Source organism: Eumetopias jubatus, unplaced genomic scaffold (assembly GCF_037043125.1).
Source record: "Eumetopias jubatus isolate StellerSeaLion01/CBP00866 unplaced genomic scaffold, mEumJub1_p1.0 scaffold_10, whole genome shotgun sequence".
NCBI lineage: Eukaryota > Metazoa > Chordata > Mammalia > Carnivora > Otariidae > Eumetopias > Eumetopias jubatus.
The window spans coordinates 69,935,547-69,954,139 of NW_028274816.1; the positions used below are offsets into that span (position 1 = coordinate 69,935,547).

General features: G+C 42.8%; 1 protein-coding gene across 1 annotated transcript in view; it reads left to right on the forward strand.

The window, feature by feature from the left end:
• The first annotated feature begins 313 nt into the window (after positions 1-313).
• The window catches only part of SPECC1 (sperm antigen with calponin homology and coiled-coil domains 1), a 272,584-nt gene continuing 254,304 nt past the window's right edge, over positions 314-18,593 (forward strand). Inside the window, exon 1 of the mRNA XM_028089512.2 lies at positions 314-375. The gene's annotated coding sequence lies outside the window, so the exon portion shown is untranslated. The remainder of the gene's footprint in view (positions 376-18,593) is intronic.

Genomic DNA, 18,593 nt, shown 5'->3' on the forward strand with positions numbered 1-18,593 from the left:
CTGAAGCTGCTGGTCCAGGTACCACACTCTGCACACCACTGATCTAGATTGAGGAGAGGAGGCCCAGGGATCGACTGGGCGCTCCAGCATTTATCAGTCAGAAGCGGAGGTGAGCCCAAGAGAGGCAGAAGAAGGACCGGGGAAGAAAGGACCACCACCAGTTTTTGGATGGAGAGCCGCAGAGGGTGAAGCTGCAGAGGCCCCAGGACTACATCTCCCAGGATGCCCCGCGCCGGCTCGCTCCCGCCCCCTGGAGGCGGCTCCTGGAGACGCGGGTAGGATCCCAGGGACCTTTGGCGGAGCATCCGTGAGCGCGGGGAGCCGCGGCGGCTGCAGGCTGCGGCGGCGGCGGCGCGGCTGGAGCTAGCGGGGCCGGTGAGTAGGTGCGGCGCTGGTCGCCGGCTCCTTTGCGCTTCAGCCGCGTCGTCTTCCCGGATCGAGAGGGCGAGCCCTGGGTTCCGAGGGTCCGAGAGCCAGGGCGCAGGACGGTCCGTCTGAGAGGGAAGACGCTCTGCTGCCGTTGTCGCCGCGGTGGCCCCGGTCCCCCTACGCCCGGCGGGTCCCGCTCCCAGCCCGGGACGGACGTCCTACCCCGTCCTGCCCACCCAGCCCGGGAGCTGCGGGACCGGTGCCGCAGGTGGCAGCGGCAGGGGGCCGCCCCCCTCCCCTCCGGGCCCCGGGGGTTGGCGCAGAAGCCCAGGACTGAGGGCCAGGTGACTCCCGAGGACTGCGGCCCTGAGAGGCGCCCCCAGCCCTCGCCGGGGTGGGACAGGTGCGTGGGCACGCCCGACCGGGGCTCCCCGGGGGCCCGGAGCCTCCCGCACCCTCCCTGGTGCTGTCCTGAGGCTGCTGTGTGTGTGTCAGGGACCGAGTAACCCGTGGCGGTCCTCCGCGTCCCCAGAGCTCCGGCCCCCTTGTTGGCCTGGGGTGACCGGGGAAGGCTCTAGCCGCGTGTCTCCCGGGTCAGCTGGCGGTGTCCTGGGGGACCGTTTGGATGCTTAGGGGTGGCCGGTGATGCGGCGCCTGTCAGGAGTGCAACAGGAACAACCTCCTTCCCAAATATCTTTGAAATACAATTAATTTTAAGTCCTTATTTTTTTTTAAAGCAAGTTTGACCCCCGAAGAGCTTATTTTCATTTTGTGCGAGCTGCAATTGCCAGCACGCAAGTTTATATAATAAGCAATATTAAGGTTTGAAAAAAAAATATTCCTCTGAAGGTGCTCTTCCTTGCCCTCTATCGGAAGAATGATGTTGGACTGGTTGACATGCTTATCCATTAGTAACTGCGGTTCCTGCGGGCAGGAGATAAAGTGTTTTTGAGTAGAGTCACAACTCAGCCCCTCAGGACCAGTTTTGGTTTGAGAAGATTTTTGTTATCCAGTTTCAGCCTCGATGGTATTTCAACGTTTAAGCTGGGAGAGGGGAGAAGGAGCAAAAGTTTGTCCACCCTAATTTCTTACTCTACAGAAAATAGCTTTGCATGAGTAACTCTCAAAGCAAGCACGGTTAATTTGGTAGCTAAGACTAGATCTGAAGCTCATCCTTCATACTAACCTCTATCAGTTTTAATAGTTTTTCAGTTGATTTGTTTGGCTCTTCTAGGTAAATAATCTCATCATCTGTTAAGAAGCAGCAGATGTCTCTTATTTTCCATTGACCATCTTCTCTACAGTGTTGACTATTTCGGGCTTGGTTTTAGGGGAATGCTCCCATGGGATCGTCACTAAATATATTTTTATCATATTTAGTAAGTTTTCATTTATGCCTAATTACTAAGAGGATATTGATTTTTTTACCCCAAGTGCTTTTGTATAGCATATATTGATATGACCATGTAGATTTCTTCTTAAAATTGATAGCATAGGGGGGTGGGGGGATGGGTTAGCCCAGTGATGGGTATTAAGGAGGGCACATTCTGCGTGGAGCGCTGGGTGTTATGCAGAAACAATGAATCATGGAACACTACATCAAAAACTAATGATGTAATGTATGGTGATTAACATAACAATAAAAAATAAAAAAATTGATAGCGTTGGTGATGCTGCTGCTACATTTTCTGTGTCTAAAATCCTGGGATAGTTTAAAATGCACTTTTGGGTTGTTTGAAAGATTCAGTGAGCTAACATTTAATTAGAGTTTTGGTATTTATATTTTTAAGTGAGATTGATATATTCCCCCCCTGCCCACTTTTTTGGGGTCTAAGTTCATAATTAGGGTTAGGCTGTCCTCAGTGATTCAGTTGGGAAACTTTCCACCATGTTCTATGCTCTGGAGCAGAAGAATTATCTGTTCCCTGAAGTTTGGCAGAATCTGACTGCAGGCTGCCTGGGCTGCTGGTGATAATATTTTTTAAGAAGTTGGTATCAGTACTTAACTATCTTTTCTATTCTTTCCATGATCGTGGATTTTTCTCAGGTTTTCTGTTTCTTCAAAGTCAATCTAATATTTTACATCTTCCCAGAAAACCATTATTATTGAACTTTAATATGTGTTAACATAATGTTGTTTATAGTCTTCTGTTGTAAGAAAATAGCTCTTCTCCATCTATGGTATGTTGTCTGTCTTTTTTTTTTTTAAGATTTTATTTATTTATTCATGAGAGACAGAGAGAGAGAGAGAGAGAGAGAGAGAGGCAGACTCCCAAGGAGCAGGGAGCCCAATGCAGGACTCAATCCCAGGACTCTGGGATCACGACCTGAGCCAAAGGCAGACGCTTAACCATCTGAGCCACCCAGGCACCCGGTATGTTGTCTGTCTTGTTCACACTTTGGTGTGCGTGCCTTTTCTCTTTTTCTTATTGGTCAGACTTGATTCATGCTTGCTTATTTTATTATCTTTTCAAAGCACCAGTTTCTGGATTTACTGATTAATCCTGTTAATTTTATTTCTCTGTGTCATCCACTTATGTTCTTAATCTTTCTTGCTACTTAGAGTTTATATCTGCAAGTTCTAGCCTTTTGAATTTGATGACATCCATCATTGATGTAATCAATCCTCCTGAGCAAGACAAGGACATCTGATATTCTGATGCCAGTCACCTCCTATTTGCCTCTAAGCTCTGTTTTTACTTTAACTCTTTGAATTAGACATTATTGCTGATGTTACTATTATACTGATTTTCCAGGTCAATATTTATTAGACTTATCTACCTGTTTACCTACTTTCTTCACTCTTCATTCCTTCTTATATCATGATATTCTTCTTTGGATCATTTTCCTTTTCCCTGAAGTACACTCTTTAGAAATTCCTGCAGTGATGATGCATTCTCTGTTTTTATAATATCTGAAAATGCTTTTATTTTGCCTGCACTCTTGAATTTTGGCTTCACCAGGTTTTTCTAAGCCATTGATTTCAAAGTTGTTGTTATTTTTCTAGCAGTTTTTAAAGATGTTTTGTGCCTGGAAGGCTTTGGGATCTCTATTCTGCCATATTGTTGAAAGAAAGATGGAGATTAAAAAAAAACAGAAATGAATTTGTAATCTAATGAACTGTCAGTTTTTGTGACATTTCCCTGTACAAAATTATAGATTTATTTCAAATTTCTTAATTACAAATCATGTTCTCTGTCTCCTTAGCTTATTTTTTCTCTGTTTGACATGTTGATTCTGAGACTTAACGTTAAAGATTTCCACTATGATTCTCAGTGGGTTTCTTTGGTTCTATTAGTTTTGTAATAGGTGTGTTTACGGGCCACCCATAAACAGTGTTTATATATTTACGTGTATTTTTGAAGCTATGTTTTTAGACACTTTAAAGCTTTGCAATTCTCATATTTTCTTGTACCTTTGGGAAATAAATAGTCATCTATTTTATTTAATTGTTTCTGCTTTTGGTTCTGTTTTGTTGGATATTAATACTGCTACATTTGCTTTATTTCTGGGAGTACTTATCCGGCTTATCTGTTTATATGCATTTATTTTCAATTTTCTGTGTTTTAGCTCTTACTCTTGCAATTAGCTTATAGCTAAATTTTTGTTTTATTACTTAACGTTTGTGATTTTAAAAAATTTATGGTAAAATACACATAAGATTTACTGTCTTAACATTTTTAAGTGTACAGTTTACTAGTATTAAGTATATTCACATTATTGTCCAACCAATCTCCCGAACTTTTTCATCTTGCAAAACTGAAACTCTATACACATTAAACAACAACCACCCATTCCCTCCTCCCCCCAGCTCCTGTTAACCAGCACTCTACTTTTTGTCTTTATGAATTTTCATGTTCTAGGAACGTCATAAAGTACCTATGTATTTGTCTTTTTGTGACTGGTTTATTCCACTTAGCATAATGTCCCCAGGTCATTCAGTGTCATGTCAGAATTTTCTTCCTTTTCCAGGCTGAATAATATTCCATGGCATATATATACCACATTTTGCTTATCATTTCATTTCTCGGTTGCTTCCATATTTTAGCTGTTGTGGATAATGCTGCTATGAATATGGGTATACAAATATCTCTTGGAGACCCCACTTTCAATGCTTTTGGGCATATACCCAGAACTGGAATTGTGAGTCATATGGTAACTCTATATTTAACTTTTCAGGAAACTGCCAAGCTATTTTTCATAGCAGTTGCACCATTTTACATACCCAACCAACAGGTTACAAGTGTTCCAATGTCTCCACATTCTCTACAACGCTGGTTATTTTCTGTTTTTTTTTAATTATTATGTTAATCATCACACATCACATCATTAGTTTTTGATGTAGTGTTCCATGATTCATTGTTTGCATATAACACCCAGTGCTCCATGTAGAACGTGCCCTCTTTAATACGCATCACCAGGCTAACCCATCCCCCCACCCCCCTCCCCTCTAGAACCCTCAGTTTATTTTTCAGAGTCTCAGGAAACAAACTGAGGGTTGCTGGAGTTTCTGGGCTTTTTTTTGACAGCATCTATCATAATTGGTGTGAAATCTTTGCCTTTCAGTAAGCAGCTTTAACCTGTTTATATTTATTTCAATTACTGATATTTGGGACCTGCTTCCTGCCATCTTATTTTATGTTTTCTATATCTTCTGCTTATTTCCTGCCAGCCACCATCCCTTTCCTACTTTTTGTTAGACTGACTGAATTTTTCTTAATCTGTGTTATTCCTCTCAAGACACGGAAATTACAGATTTTATTTCTACTCTATGTTAGGTACCTTTAAATTTGGAGGCCTTTTTTTTTTTATGGAGGTACAACATAAATGTGTAAAGGTACACACATGTTAAGTGTATAACTCCATGAATTTTAACAGGCTGAACACACATCTATTCAGCACTCCAAACAAGAAACAACCTTTCCAACACTCCAGAATCTGCCCTCATGTGGCCTACTACCAAGGATAACCACTATCTTGATTTCTAACACAATGGATTAGTTTTACCTGTTTTCGTACTTTATATTGATAGAATCATATAGTATGTACTCTTTTATATCCAACTTCTTTCCATCAACATTACAGTTGTGTGGTTCGTCTATATTCCTTTTTTTTGTTAAAGATTTTATTTATTTATTTGAGAGAGAAGGCAAGCACAAGCAGGCAGAGGGGCAGGGGGAGAAGCAGGCTCCCCACTGAGCAGGGAGCCTGATGCGAGCCTCAGTCCCAGGACTCTGGGATCATGACCTGAGCCGAAGGCAGACGCTTAACCCACTGAGCCACCCAAGCACCCGTTTGTCTATATTCCTGAGTGTAGTTGTGGTTTGTCCACTCTCATTGCTGTACTTCTAATATATTGCATGCCGTACATGCAATATACATTGCATGTATATCCACAATGTAGATATCCATTTTACATGCTTGACATTTGGGTTGTTTGCAGTTTGGGGATATCACGAGTAGTGCTGCTATGAACATTCTAGTACATGTCTTTTGTGGAATGAATGTTTGCAGTTCTGTCAAGTATATCTCTAGGAGGGGAATTGTTTGGTCATGGCATGTACGAAGGGTTTAAGTAAATACTGACAGTTTCCAACAGTGATTATACCAACTTATGTACCTGAGAAGCATATGTGGTTGCTTCATATCCTTGTCATCTCTTGATAACTTCTGTCTTCTCCATTTTAGTCATCCTGGTGGGCATCACATTGTGGTTTAGATTGGTATTTCCCTGATGATAAATGAAATTGAGCTCTTTAGTTACTCGTAAATTTTCACACATGTCTAAACAATTTTTTTCTCTTGATGTCTAAAGATAATCTGTATATATGAACTCTTCATGAGTAAAGGAAGAATGATCCTTAACATGACTTTATTTTTTTAAATTTTATTTTATTATGTTGTGTTAGTCACCATACATCACATCATTAGTTTTTGCTGTAGTGTTCCATGATTCACTGTTTGCGTATAACACCCAGTGCTCCATTTAATACGTGGCCTCTTTAATTCCTATCACCAGGCTAACCCATCCCCCCACATCCTCCCCTCTAGAACCCTCAGTTTGTTTCTCAGAGTCCATAGTCTCTCATGGTTCGTCTCCCCCTCCAATTGCCCCCTTCATTTTTCCCTTCCTACTATCTTCTTTTTTTTAAACATATAATGTATTATTTGTTTCAGAGGTACAGGTCTGTGCTTCATCAGTCTTACACAATTCACAGCGCTCACCGTAGCACATACCCTCCCCAATGTCTATCACCCAGCCACCCCATCCCTCCCACCCCACCCCCACTCCCGCAACCCTCAGTTTCTTTCCTGAGATTATGAATTCCTCATATCAGTGAGGTCATATGATACATGTCTTTCTCTGATTGACTTATTTCGCTTGGCATAATACCCTCTGGTTCCATCCACATGGTTGCAAAAGGCAAGATATCGTTTTTTTGATGGCTGCATAATATTCCATTGTGTATGTATACCACATCTTCTTTATCCATTCATCTGTCGATGGATATCTTGGCTCTTTCCATAGTTTGGCTATTGTGGACATGGCTGCTATAAACATTGGGGTGCACATACCCCTTCGGATCACTACATTTGTATCTTTGGGGTAAATACCCAGTAGTGCAATTGCTGGATCGTAGGGTAGCTCTATTTTCAACTTTTTGAGGAACCTCCATACTGTTTTCCAGAGTGTCTGCACCAGCTTGCATTCCCACCAACAGTGTAGGAGGGTTCCCCTTTCTCCGCATCCTTGCCAACATCTGTCATTTCCTGACTTGTTAATTTTAGCCATTCTGACGGGTGTGAGGTGGTATCTCATTGAGGTTTTGATTTGGATTTCACTGATGCCGAGCGATGTTGAGCAATTTTTCATGTGTCTGTTGGCCATTTGGACGTCTTCTTGGAAAAATATCTGTTCATGTATTCTGCCCATTTCTTGATTGGATTATTTGTTCTTTGGGTGTTGAGTTTAATAAGTTCTTTATAGATTTTGGATACTAGCCCTTTATCTGACATTTGCAAATATCTTCTCCCATTCTGTTGGTTATCTTTTGGTTTTGTTGACTGTTTCCTTTGCTGTGCAAAAGATTTTTATCTTGATGAAGTCCCAATAGTTCATTTTTGCCCTTGCTTCCCTTGCCTTTGGCGATGTTTCTAGGAAGAAGTTGCTGTGGCTGAGGTCGAAGAGGTTGCTGCCTGTATTCTCCTCTAGGATTTTGATGAACTCCTGTCTCCCATTTAGGTCTTTCATCCATTTTGAGTCTATTTTTGTGTGTGGTGTAAGGAAATGGTCCAGTTTCATTCGTCTGCAGGTGGCTGTCCAGTTTTCCCAACACCATTTGTTGAAGAGACTGTCTCTTTTCCATTGGACATTCTTTCCTGCTTTGTCGAAGATGAGTTGACCATAGAGTCGAGGGTCCATTTCTGGGCTCTCTATTCTGTTCCATTGGTCTATATGCCTGTTTTTGTGCCAGTACCATACTGTCTTGATGATGACAGCTTTGTCATAGAGCTTAAAGTCCGGAATTGTGATGCCACCAGCTTTACTTTTCTTTTTCAACATTCCTCTGGCTATTCGGGGTCTTTTCTGGTTCCATACAAATTTTAGGATTATTTGTTCCATTTCTTTGAAAACAGTGGATGGTATTTTGATGGGGATTGCATTAAATGTGTAGATTGCTCTAGGTAGCATTGACATCTTCACAATATTTGTTCTTCCAATCCATGAGCATGGAACGTTTTTCCATTTCTTTGTGTCTTCCTCAGTTTCTTTCATGAGTATTTTATAGTTTTCTGAGTACAGATACTTTGCCTCTTTGGTTAGATTTATTCCTCGGTATCTTATGGTTTTGGGTTCAATTGTAAATGGGATCACCTCCTGAACTTCTCTTTCTTCTGTCCTGTTGTTGGTATATATAAATGCAACTGATTTCTGTGCATTGATTTTATATCCTGCCACTTTACTGAATTCCTGTATGAATTCTAGCAGTTTTGGGGTGGAGTCTTTTGGGTTTTCCACATAAAGTATCATATTATCTGCAAAGAGTGAGAGTTGACTTCTTCTTTGACAATTCGGATGCCTTTGATTTCTTTTTGTTGTCTGATTGCTGTGGCTAGGACTTCTAATACTATGTTGAATAGCAGTGGTGAGAGTGGACATCCCTGCCGTGTTCCTGACCTTAGGGGGAAAGCTCTCAGTTTTTCCCCATTGGGATCATTCCCTTAACATGACTTTAATTCTGTCTCGTATTAAGATCCTATGGGATTTTGGGCGTTTGTACAGTATGCATAAGCTGTTATGTTTTACTAATTATTTGCTCATCAGTTATAAATTTGGCAATTATTTGCTCATCATTGGTTCTTCTATGAATCCTTAAGGAATTTTTTTCCCCATGAGATTTTGTGGATGGTAAACTTTCTGAGCCCTTGCATGTTTAAAATGTTTTATTTTGCTTTTCTGAACGAGTACGCTTGACTGAGGGTAGGATTCTTGGTTGAAAACCTCTGCATTTGGGGGCGCCCGGGTGGCTTGGTTGAGTAAGCATCTGCCTTCAGCTCAGGTCATGATCCCAGCCTGCTTCTCCCTCTCCATCTGCCCCATTCCCACCCCCACACTTGTGCTTGAGCTCTCTCTCTCTCTCTTTGTGTGTATATCTCAAATAAATAAATAAATAAAAATTTTTAAAAAGAAGCCTCTGCATTTTGAAGATAATTCTTCATTATCTGCTGGTATCTAGTGTGGTTGATGAGAAGTTTCTGCAGTCTGATTTCTGTTTCTTTATGTTAACCTGTTTAATTTCTCTGAAGCTTTACCATTTTTTCTTGTCCTTGGTGTTCAAAAACTTCACTATTTGTCCAGGGGTAGTTCTCTTCTGTTCTTCCTGCTCAGTGCTTCATGGTCCCTTTCTTTCCAAAGATCAGTGCATTTCTGTGGCACGGGAGAAGTTTCTCTTTGAGTATTTCCTTGCCTCCATTTCTTTATTTTCTTTTCCTGGAATTACTATTAAATAGGTATCAGAATTTCGCAGTTTGTCTTTCATGTTTCTGGACTTTCCTCTGAGATGATCTGCCTCCTTGTCTTTATGAGCCGCATTTTGTGAGATTCCTTGCCTTGGCCTTTCCTGTTTACCAATCTCTTGTTTGGCTTTGTCCAGTCAACTCTCCAGTCCACCTGTTGAGTGTTTTTCAATGTTGATGATCATATATTTAACTTTCAAAGTCTCCACTTTGTAAAATTTAGCTTTTAGAATAGATAAGATATTCAGTGTTCAAAAACCATACTGTTCTAAAAAGCTATGAGTGAAAGGTCTTCCCCCATCTGCCCACTTCTCCCTCACCCCACAAACAGGTAGCCACATTCCTGTTTCTTATATGTCCCTCCCAAGTCTCTTTATGCAAATACAATTCAATACAAATTCGATTCTTAATCCCTCCTCTTTTTTTTTTTTCCACAAATAATAGCATTATTCCAGGTACTGCCCTTCACCCTGCTTTTTTATTTCATGACGTAGAGATCTTCACCTCTCAGCTGCTTGCTTTCCTGGATAGAGCGTCCCCTCAAATCTTCCTGAGGATGTCTAATAATTTCTTCTATGTGCTCTACTAACTCTCTTTCCTTGGATATGCATTCTATTGATTGATGTCCCTATTTTGTGACATTGAATAAAAACTCAGTGACTCTCCCTCTAATGCTCATCTTTGAGTGTGTAGATTCCTGTTTTCCTGCCCATGCTATTTGCCATCGGCTGCCCCTGGTGATTCTCAAAGAGTTGTACCGAGCTACTGAGCAGGGTGTATATTCCAGGCGAGGGGCCATTTGTTGGGGGCGGCTCAGCGTACGTGGGGAAGGGTCCAGTAGTCCGGGCTGTTCTGAATGCAGTTCCCCAGTTCATCAGGTTGTCATATTCTGTCCCTGCCCCTCTTTCTCTCTGCAGCCTCAGAGCTCCCAGCCCCTTATCATTTTCCACTGCTTGACAGCCCCCTCCCAGGCATGCATGGGGCTGTGGTTTGCGCAGGCAAGATGATTCTGAGTACTTTCTGCCTTTCAGAAATTTCTTAGACATTCTAGTTACCCAGTGGCACTGTTTCTTTCTTTTTTTTTTCTCCTCAAGGTCTCTTACTGATTTAATATTGTTAAAAAAGTGTTTTTGCCATTCCATAGAATTTTAGGCCACCCGGGAGGCAGACGGATGTGTTTAGCCCATTATCTTAGTCCAATCTCCACTATTATCTTTTATTTGGAACTTATCTGTATGTTGGAGGTTTGCAAGACCACCCCCAGAGTCAGTGATTCTCTAGGTCTCACAGGACTCAGCATATTGTCATATTCATGGCCATGATGTATAATGTTGAAAGATGCAAAGCAAAATCAGCCAAGGGGAAAGGTGCACGGTGCCAAGTCCAGAGGACACTAGTTTCCAAGAGTCCTCTCCCGGTGGAGTCACAGGACATGTTTAATTCCCCCAGGATGTTGTGACAGCATGTATGTAATGCTGTCCGCCAGGGAAGCTCACTAGAGACTCGGGGCCCGCGGTTTTTACCGGGGACTGGTCATGGAGGCGCCCTCTTCCTAGCACATTCCAAAACTTCAGACTCCCAGAAGGAAAGCAGGTGTTCCGTGTAAACCACGGTGTTTGTACAAACAGCTTAGGCCAGTGGGACTCTCTTATCAGTTCTGCAAATGTTAGGACCCCCCACCCCCACCCCCCAAACCTAAGTTCTCTGATGTCAGCCAGGGGCTAACCTTGCAAGCAGGGCCTTTTTGAGAATTGCAGTCTCAAGCCTGCTATCTTAATTGTTTTCTGCAACATTTCCCTCCTAGTTTCCACAGAAAAAGATGGATACCTTACCTGGAAATGGCTTCTCGCTGCCAGATCATCAAGTGTTTTTTGCTCCCTCTCTGAGGAGGGAGCAACATTTTTGAATATTAAGATACAAACGGTTGGTAAAGAAGTATTTGCTGACTTTGGAGGAAGCCAGAGTATGGCATGTCAAACATCCTTGAAAGGATTTCAGTGGCAGAGCATGGGGGAGCCACTCAACTATTTTAAATTATTTTTTTCCCCTATTGGCCTTTGGTCACTTCAAGATGGCAGGTGGCTTATCATCGAACACGGCAATCTGCAGCTTAATATACACCTTCTCCACAGAACCATTCTGATCACTCCAGTCCATGTCAGTCTCTGTTCCCCCAAATCTGGCCATGGCTCTGCTCATGGAGCATTTCATCACTTCTCTTCTGTGCTTGTATTAGATGGTTTCATTGCTTCACCCTTTGGGGTTGAGTTTAATCTCCCACAAGATCGAGAATTCCCTAAGGACCAAGCAGCAACTCCTACTCACTTACGTTACCTGTCCCTCTCCAGTGGGCGAAATGGTTATAGTTGGTGCCTATTAATGCTTGTTGAAGGAATAGCTACAGGAAAGTAGGAAACAGTGTCCTCTTCATTCTGTCCCCTGCTTAACACGTGGCTGATTTTTTGTTCTGTGATGAGGATGATGCTGGGAAGCACCAAGCTGCCATTAGCTGCTCGGATTGTCTGAGTTCTGTCTCCCCAGGCAGCAGATGGTATAATTGTATAATTAAAGGTTTTTGCTTGAGAGGTTTTCTGAGGTCACTGAAACTGCGTGGGGGCTGAGATTCCCAAACCATTTTTTTTCTTCCTAGCCCTACGGAATGTATCTGGTTGTAGACTTGTTTCTTCCCTCTCCCCCTGTGTTTGGACCTCAGGTGTGGGGAATGACTGATCATAATCTCATTCTTGGCACTTTATCATCATTGGCCCATGCAAGCCCCTCTCTTGTCTTGTGCACTTGTTCACTGATTCATTCATTCCTTTCTATGCTGTGTACCCCATGCTTATTCTCCTCCCTCCATTAGCAAACTACCCTAATGAGTTCGATATACGTGCTTTTGTTATATGTGTACTTAAATGCGTACTGTGTTTTGCGTGCATGTGTTTTTCATTTACATAAATGGTGTCATGTTATAGCTGTCACTCTCTTTCATAGTGTTGTCATTCACCACTATGTTTTTATGCCCCGTCCCTGTTGCTGTGTGATTATCTGGTCTGTCTGTATATTCACTACATCTTGCCTCTCTCTCATCCGGTGATGGACACACAGACATTGATTCCTACCCCCAGACACTTCAAACAATGCTGAATGGAACTCTTGTGCATGTCCCCGTACGGTCTTTGTGAGAATCTCTTTGAGGTTTAGACACAGGACCAGGATTTCCTGGTCATAGTATGTGCCTGTGGTTAATAGAACCAAGTATTGTCCAGTCAGTCTTCAGCGTGTCTGCACCACCTACCTTTCCCCAGCCGTGCCCAGGGTTTTGGTTTTACCTTTTGATATGTTAATTGGGAGCACTTTAATAATCAAGACATTTCACATAAAAATCCGTTATCTCTAGCCTCTGTTGGATAAACAGTATTTCATCATTGGCTAAAGTCACGGGGCGGTAGTTTCCTCCTTTAGCTACAACACAAGCTCTCCCTGAGCCGTCTGGCCCCACTCACTCTCTTGACCTCCTGGTCCCTGTAGTGTTTGGGTTTAAGGCCAGCCCCTGTTGTACATGAAGCGATACCTTGGAAATAAACAAGCTGGTGCCGATATTCATGAAGATGTTAGATGAGCATGGTTTTGGGGTCAAATGGACTCAGAGTGGCAAGCAGAGCAGTGGTTGCTATATCTCATGACACTGACTGGGGGTCAGTAAGGTAACAGAAAACAGACGGAATGTGCCCACCCTCTTAGAGCAGTAATAACTCATTCTTTTCAACCCTTTCTCTATTGTCTCTTATTTTGACGCACAAAAAGGCCATAGCTCAGTGGAGGCCGCGTATGAGTGGAAACTCTAAACCAGGGGTTTGAAAACTTTTTCTATAAAGCGCCAGATAGTAACTATTTTAGGATTCCCAGGGTCATACAGCCTCTCTCGTAACCACTCTCTCTCATAACTAGTTGAAGGGCTGGCGTGAAGCCTACTTAAAAAAATTGGCAAAATGAATTCAGCAGAATTAAAAAAGTAATACGTTTTGACCAAATATATTTGTATATAATATGTATATATTTTAAAGTAAGCTCCACATCCAGCACAGAGCCCAACACGGGGCTCAAACTCACGACCATGAGATCAAGATCTGAGCCAAGAACAAGATTTGGATGCTCAACTGACTGAGCCACCCAGGTGCCTCTTGGCCAAATTGTTTTTATTCCAGGAATTCAAGAATGGTTTGACATAAGGACATATGTCAGTTTAATACATTGTATAAATAATAAAAGGGGAAAGCTATATAATCGTGTTGAGAGGTACTGAAAAAGCACTTAATAGAATTTGACTTGAATCTTGTCATTCCTTGAAAAGCTTTTGTGTTCCCTGCCTTCAATGTGTGCAGTCTTCCTTGCCTGGCTGACTTTCTCACCTTTTTATTTCTCTGGCAAATCTTTGCTCATTAGTTGTATAATTTTTCATTCATCATGTTTTTTTGTGAATCCTCTCTTGTGTACCCCTGTGTGGAATAACTTGCCCTATTCTCTCTAGTGCAGTAAGGCTCCATCCATATCTCTGTCCTTGCATTTCGATGGTCATTCTCAGTTTCTCTTTGTACTTAGTTGATTTCCTTCTGTAGGAGCCAGGTGCAATGTCAGGCACCAGAGATACAGAGACAGATTAGACATTGCCCGGTTATCCGCCTCTTCACCGTCAGACTCAGTCCCCACCCTTTTCCTGTTCTCTATGTTGGAAGGAGCTGATTCTGCCAACTTCACTTTGCAGGCTCCTTTGTCAAATGCCGCTGGCTAAGGGTGGTTAGGAAAAGGCGCTAGTGGGAGATTGGAAGGTGAGGGGAAGGGAGAAGCCAGGGGATTTCTCTCCCCGTCTTCTGCTTTGAACAGTATCTCTGGGGTGGTTCTAGCTCCAGCTGAGTGACACTCACCTCTGGTGATACCACCTTCTTCCTTTCCCCTCTAGGCTCAAGTGTGCTGGAGGGGTCCTACTCCGGGGTGGCTCACCATTCCGCCATCCCGTTTGGCTGCTTAGCCCTTCCCCAAACCTTGTAACTACTTCCCTTATTAAATTCCCTCTATTGAACTACCTCTTTTGAATTCTGTTTTCTTGATTGGACCCTGCCTGGTTTAGACAAGAACCCTACTTCTGTGTGCCCACAGTCTTATAGGAAAAATGGACATTAAAACAACTGTAATTTTTTTTCTGTTCAATGATCCTTCCTTCCTTCTTCTGGAAATAGATTTTGCTTTGGGCGCAGGGATTGGCCATGACCCAGATTGAAACAGTCATGGAACTTCATACATACTCCCTGTTCACAAAGATTTTTCCAGGGGTGACCATGTCATCCACACCAGGCTAATCACTTTTCTTTGGATAGTTCAAAATGGAGCCAGTAGAGCAAGAGGGCCCCCTTTGTTCTTGGGAGTTATAAGGATGCATGAACTCCATGGGAGCTTGGTCCTTGTTTTGTTTAATATATGTCTCCAGGGCACAGTAAGGGCACAGTAAGTGCCCAATAGATACAATTTCATAAAATCTCAGATGCTAGCAATTTTAAAACAATTATTATGTGTTCTACTAAAAAAGAAAAAAAATGCTGTCAATTAAACTGTGATACGATGCTTTTTATTAGGTACATTTTTTAATTTTAGACTTATTGAGATCTTTTAGAGTTATTTAGACATAAGTGTATGTCATATTCCATCCTTGTACATGTGCACAAAGGAAAACATAAGTGTGATAAATTGGTTAAGGTATTTCTAAAACTTCTTTGCATTCAGAGTGTCTCTCTCTCTCTCTTTTTTAAAGATTTATTTATTTATTTGAGAGAGAGAGAGAGCAAGAGCATGGGGAGGGGCAGAGGGAGAAAGAGAAACTTCAGCAGACTCTGTGTTAAACATGGAGCCCGATTTAGGGCTCAATCCCACAACCCTGAGATCACGACTTGAGCCAAAACCAAGGGTCCGACGCTTAACCAACTGAGCCACCCAGGCGCCCCCAGAGTGTCTCTTTTGAATCACTTTTTCACCCCAGTCATTTATGCCTGTGATTTTTTTCACAGAGAGGATCCCCTCTGCCATCAGAAACACTGGTCATGTGTTGGTTGTGAAAGCGTTCCTCAATTTTCTCCAGGATTTCCTCTGAGCTTGTGACATCTGTTCTGCAGATTTGATGCTGGCACTTCCCTTGATCTTGACTAAAGGTATCGACCAGAAGGTGTCGATTAAACAATCAGGACTCACATCCCTTCTTTGAACATCCTTGCTTAGTTTGTAGGCTGAAATATTGTAGGATTATCCATGAGGCCACCTAGGATGAAAATGAAGTCAACATGCTTTTTGGTGAGCTGCTGCTTCCACTGCTACTGCTGCTTCTTCTTCTTCTTCTTCTTCTTCTTCTTCTTCTTCTTCTTCTTCTTCTTATCCTTCTCCTTCTTCCTTAAAGATTTTATTTATTTATTTATTTATTTATTTATTTATTTATTTATTTATTTTTTTTTTATTTGAGAGAGAGAGAGAGAGAGAGAGAGGGAGAGAGAGAGAGAACACAAGTGGGGGACAGAGGCAGAGGGAGAGGGAGCCCAATGCGGGGCTCAATCCCAGGACCCCGAGATCACCACTTGAACCAAAGGCAGATGCTTGACTGACAGAGCCACCCAGGGATCCCAGGAACTTATTTTTCAAGTGAGCTTATTCTTTAACTGCCCGATTTTGCACATGTCCTGACATTGGCAATGGCAGCCAATGGCAACTGTGAGAGGTATGCTGACTTCAGGGATACTAAAATGTGTGTCCTAGAATTGATGAACTGTGATATTTGTGAAATTAATTAACTACATGAATCTCATGCTGCCCGAACCGTAAGTCCCACTAAGGGAGTGGAGGTAACATGCAGAAAGGCATGGAGAGTGGGTGTCCCCAGATTCATTTGTTCCATAGGCCATATCCACTTCTGTGCTTTCCATGGTTTATTTATGGAAGCTGATGATTCCTCCCCTCACTTTTTCTACAGCTAGTTCAGATTGGTTTAATGTCACTGGCAACCTAGAGAATCATGACTAATATAGAAGCTTATAAAATGATTACAAACAACGTGGTATGTGCAGAAACTAGAAGTATATGCAAAGCTCAGAAGTGGCACCAAGGAGAGAGGATAACTATCAGAGAGTCATGTGGAGGTGTTTAAGCTTCAGCTCCCTTGACTTTCCCAGGTGAGGCGGGAGCCCCTTCTTAGATGCCTCTCCAGGACCTTATACACATGCACACTTCAAATCACTAGTTCCCACTTTGCCTTTCCCACCACTCCCTGTCTCCTAAGATGGGAATCCCAGACCAGGTAATTATTGAGCAAATGAATGAACGAGTTTTGAGGAATGAAGAGAAATGGCTCATATACAAGGGTGCGAATTGTGCTCTAGGACGAGAAACCAGAAAGCCCAGTGGGAAACAGACATGGAAAAGCAAGATATATTCTGGAGACTACGTGTCATTGGAAATGCTGGGAGGGGAAGCTCGGAGCTGAGATGGTAGGAGATGAGGCTGGCGAGACAGGGGAGGACGAGAGGGTGGGCTAATGCGTCATGTGAAGATGCTTGGACTTTATTCCTTAGGCAGTGGGAACCACGGAAGTATTGAAATTTCTTTTATTGTGGTAAAATAGACATAACATAACATTGACCACCTTAACTATTTTCAGTGTATGTAGTTCCATAGCATCAAATATTCACACTGTTGTGCAACCATCTCCACCATCCATCTCCAGAACTTTTCCGTCTTCCCAGACTGAAACTCTGTCCCCATTAAACACTAACTCCCCATTCCCTCTCCCCAGTCCCTGGCAGCCACCTTTCTACTCCCTGTCTCTATGAATTTGATTATTCCAGATACCTCATTATAAACCACTGCAGTATTTTTAATATAGTGTGAAAATGGATTTGCATTTTAGAATGTTCATGCTGGAAATTTTCTTAGTGGATAGATGAGAGGTGGAAGAGGCTGAGTGTAGGAAATCCAGTTACAAACCAAGGCTTTGGCAGTGGGGTTGACAAGAAAGGAAAGGATGTGCCTCTCAGGGTCTAGAATCCTCAGGGTCCTGGGTGTGGGGGTGAAAGAGAGAGAGGAGCTGGTTTTGACACCAGTTTTCTCTGGCTTGGGTGATACCAACCACGATAGGGAATCTGAGAGGAACTCAGGTTAGAATGGGTAGCAGAAGAATGGGTACCCTGCCCATATTCCCTTTCCCTTTACCACTTCTGTGAATGCTGACCTACCTTCCCATTGTTAGCACCTGCATTTCTTTGCCTGAGAGTTTTCTGATGCCCACTTTGCAACCCAGAACAGCAGAGTAGAAGTGCCAGGAAATCAACACCCTTCCAACTCCCCAGAAGCCCTCAACCAAGGATAATGGTGTATGACTACGCCAGCTCCTTGCCCCTCCAGTGGGATAGTGCTGCTGTGCATATTCTATATGCTGGTTCTCAGCGTTCCCCAGTGTGATTAAGCGCTGAGGTACCCACTGTGGTAACTTGCTCAATGAAACACACTTTTATTCCATGCTTCACCTTCTTACTCCTCTGCTCGAGTCATCTCATGTCACTCCCAAACAGTTTGCTCTCAAATCTTTACCTTAAGGTGGTAGATTTGAGGGAACCCAAACTACGACAGAGTCTGTAGAAAGTGGTCCATTTCAAGTGTGGCATCCACATGGATATGTCTGTTATGCAATTGGAAATCTAGGTCTCTGGCTTAAGGTAGATACGGATTTGGGAAGGCAAGTCTGTTCTTGGAAGTTAAAACCATGAGAGTGAGATTGCCTGGGCAGAGGTAGAATGGAGAAGAAAACTGAGGCTAGACTCCTGGAGTTAACTGAGGCTAGACTCCTGGGGAACTCCAGCCTTTAAAAGTAGGAACAAGAAGAGAATTCTAAGGGACTGGACTGGATCAGCCAGAATAGAGAGGAACCAGTAGAAAGGAGAGGAAGGAACTCAAGTGGAGGGGAGGGCAGGGAAGGTAGCAGCAGGATTGGCCTTGAACCGGAAGCTTCTATTATTTCTCTCAACATAGAGGCCAAGGAGCAAAGATGGTAATGAAAGGTTATTTTGTTTTGTTTCCCCCTGGTGGAGGATGCATAGTTCGCCACTGTCAGGACTGACTACAGACGCGATTTGTGACATGGGTAGTTTCTCGTTGGTAAGCTTCCGAAATTCAAT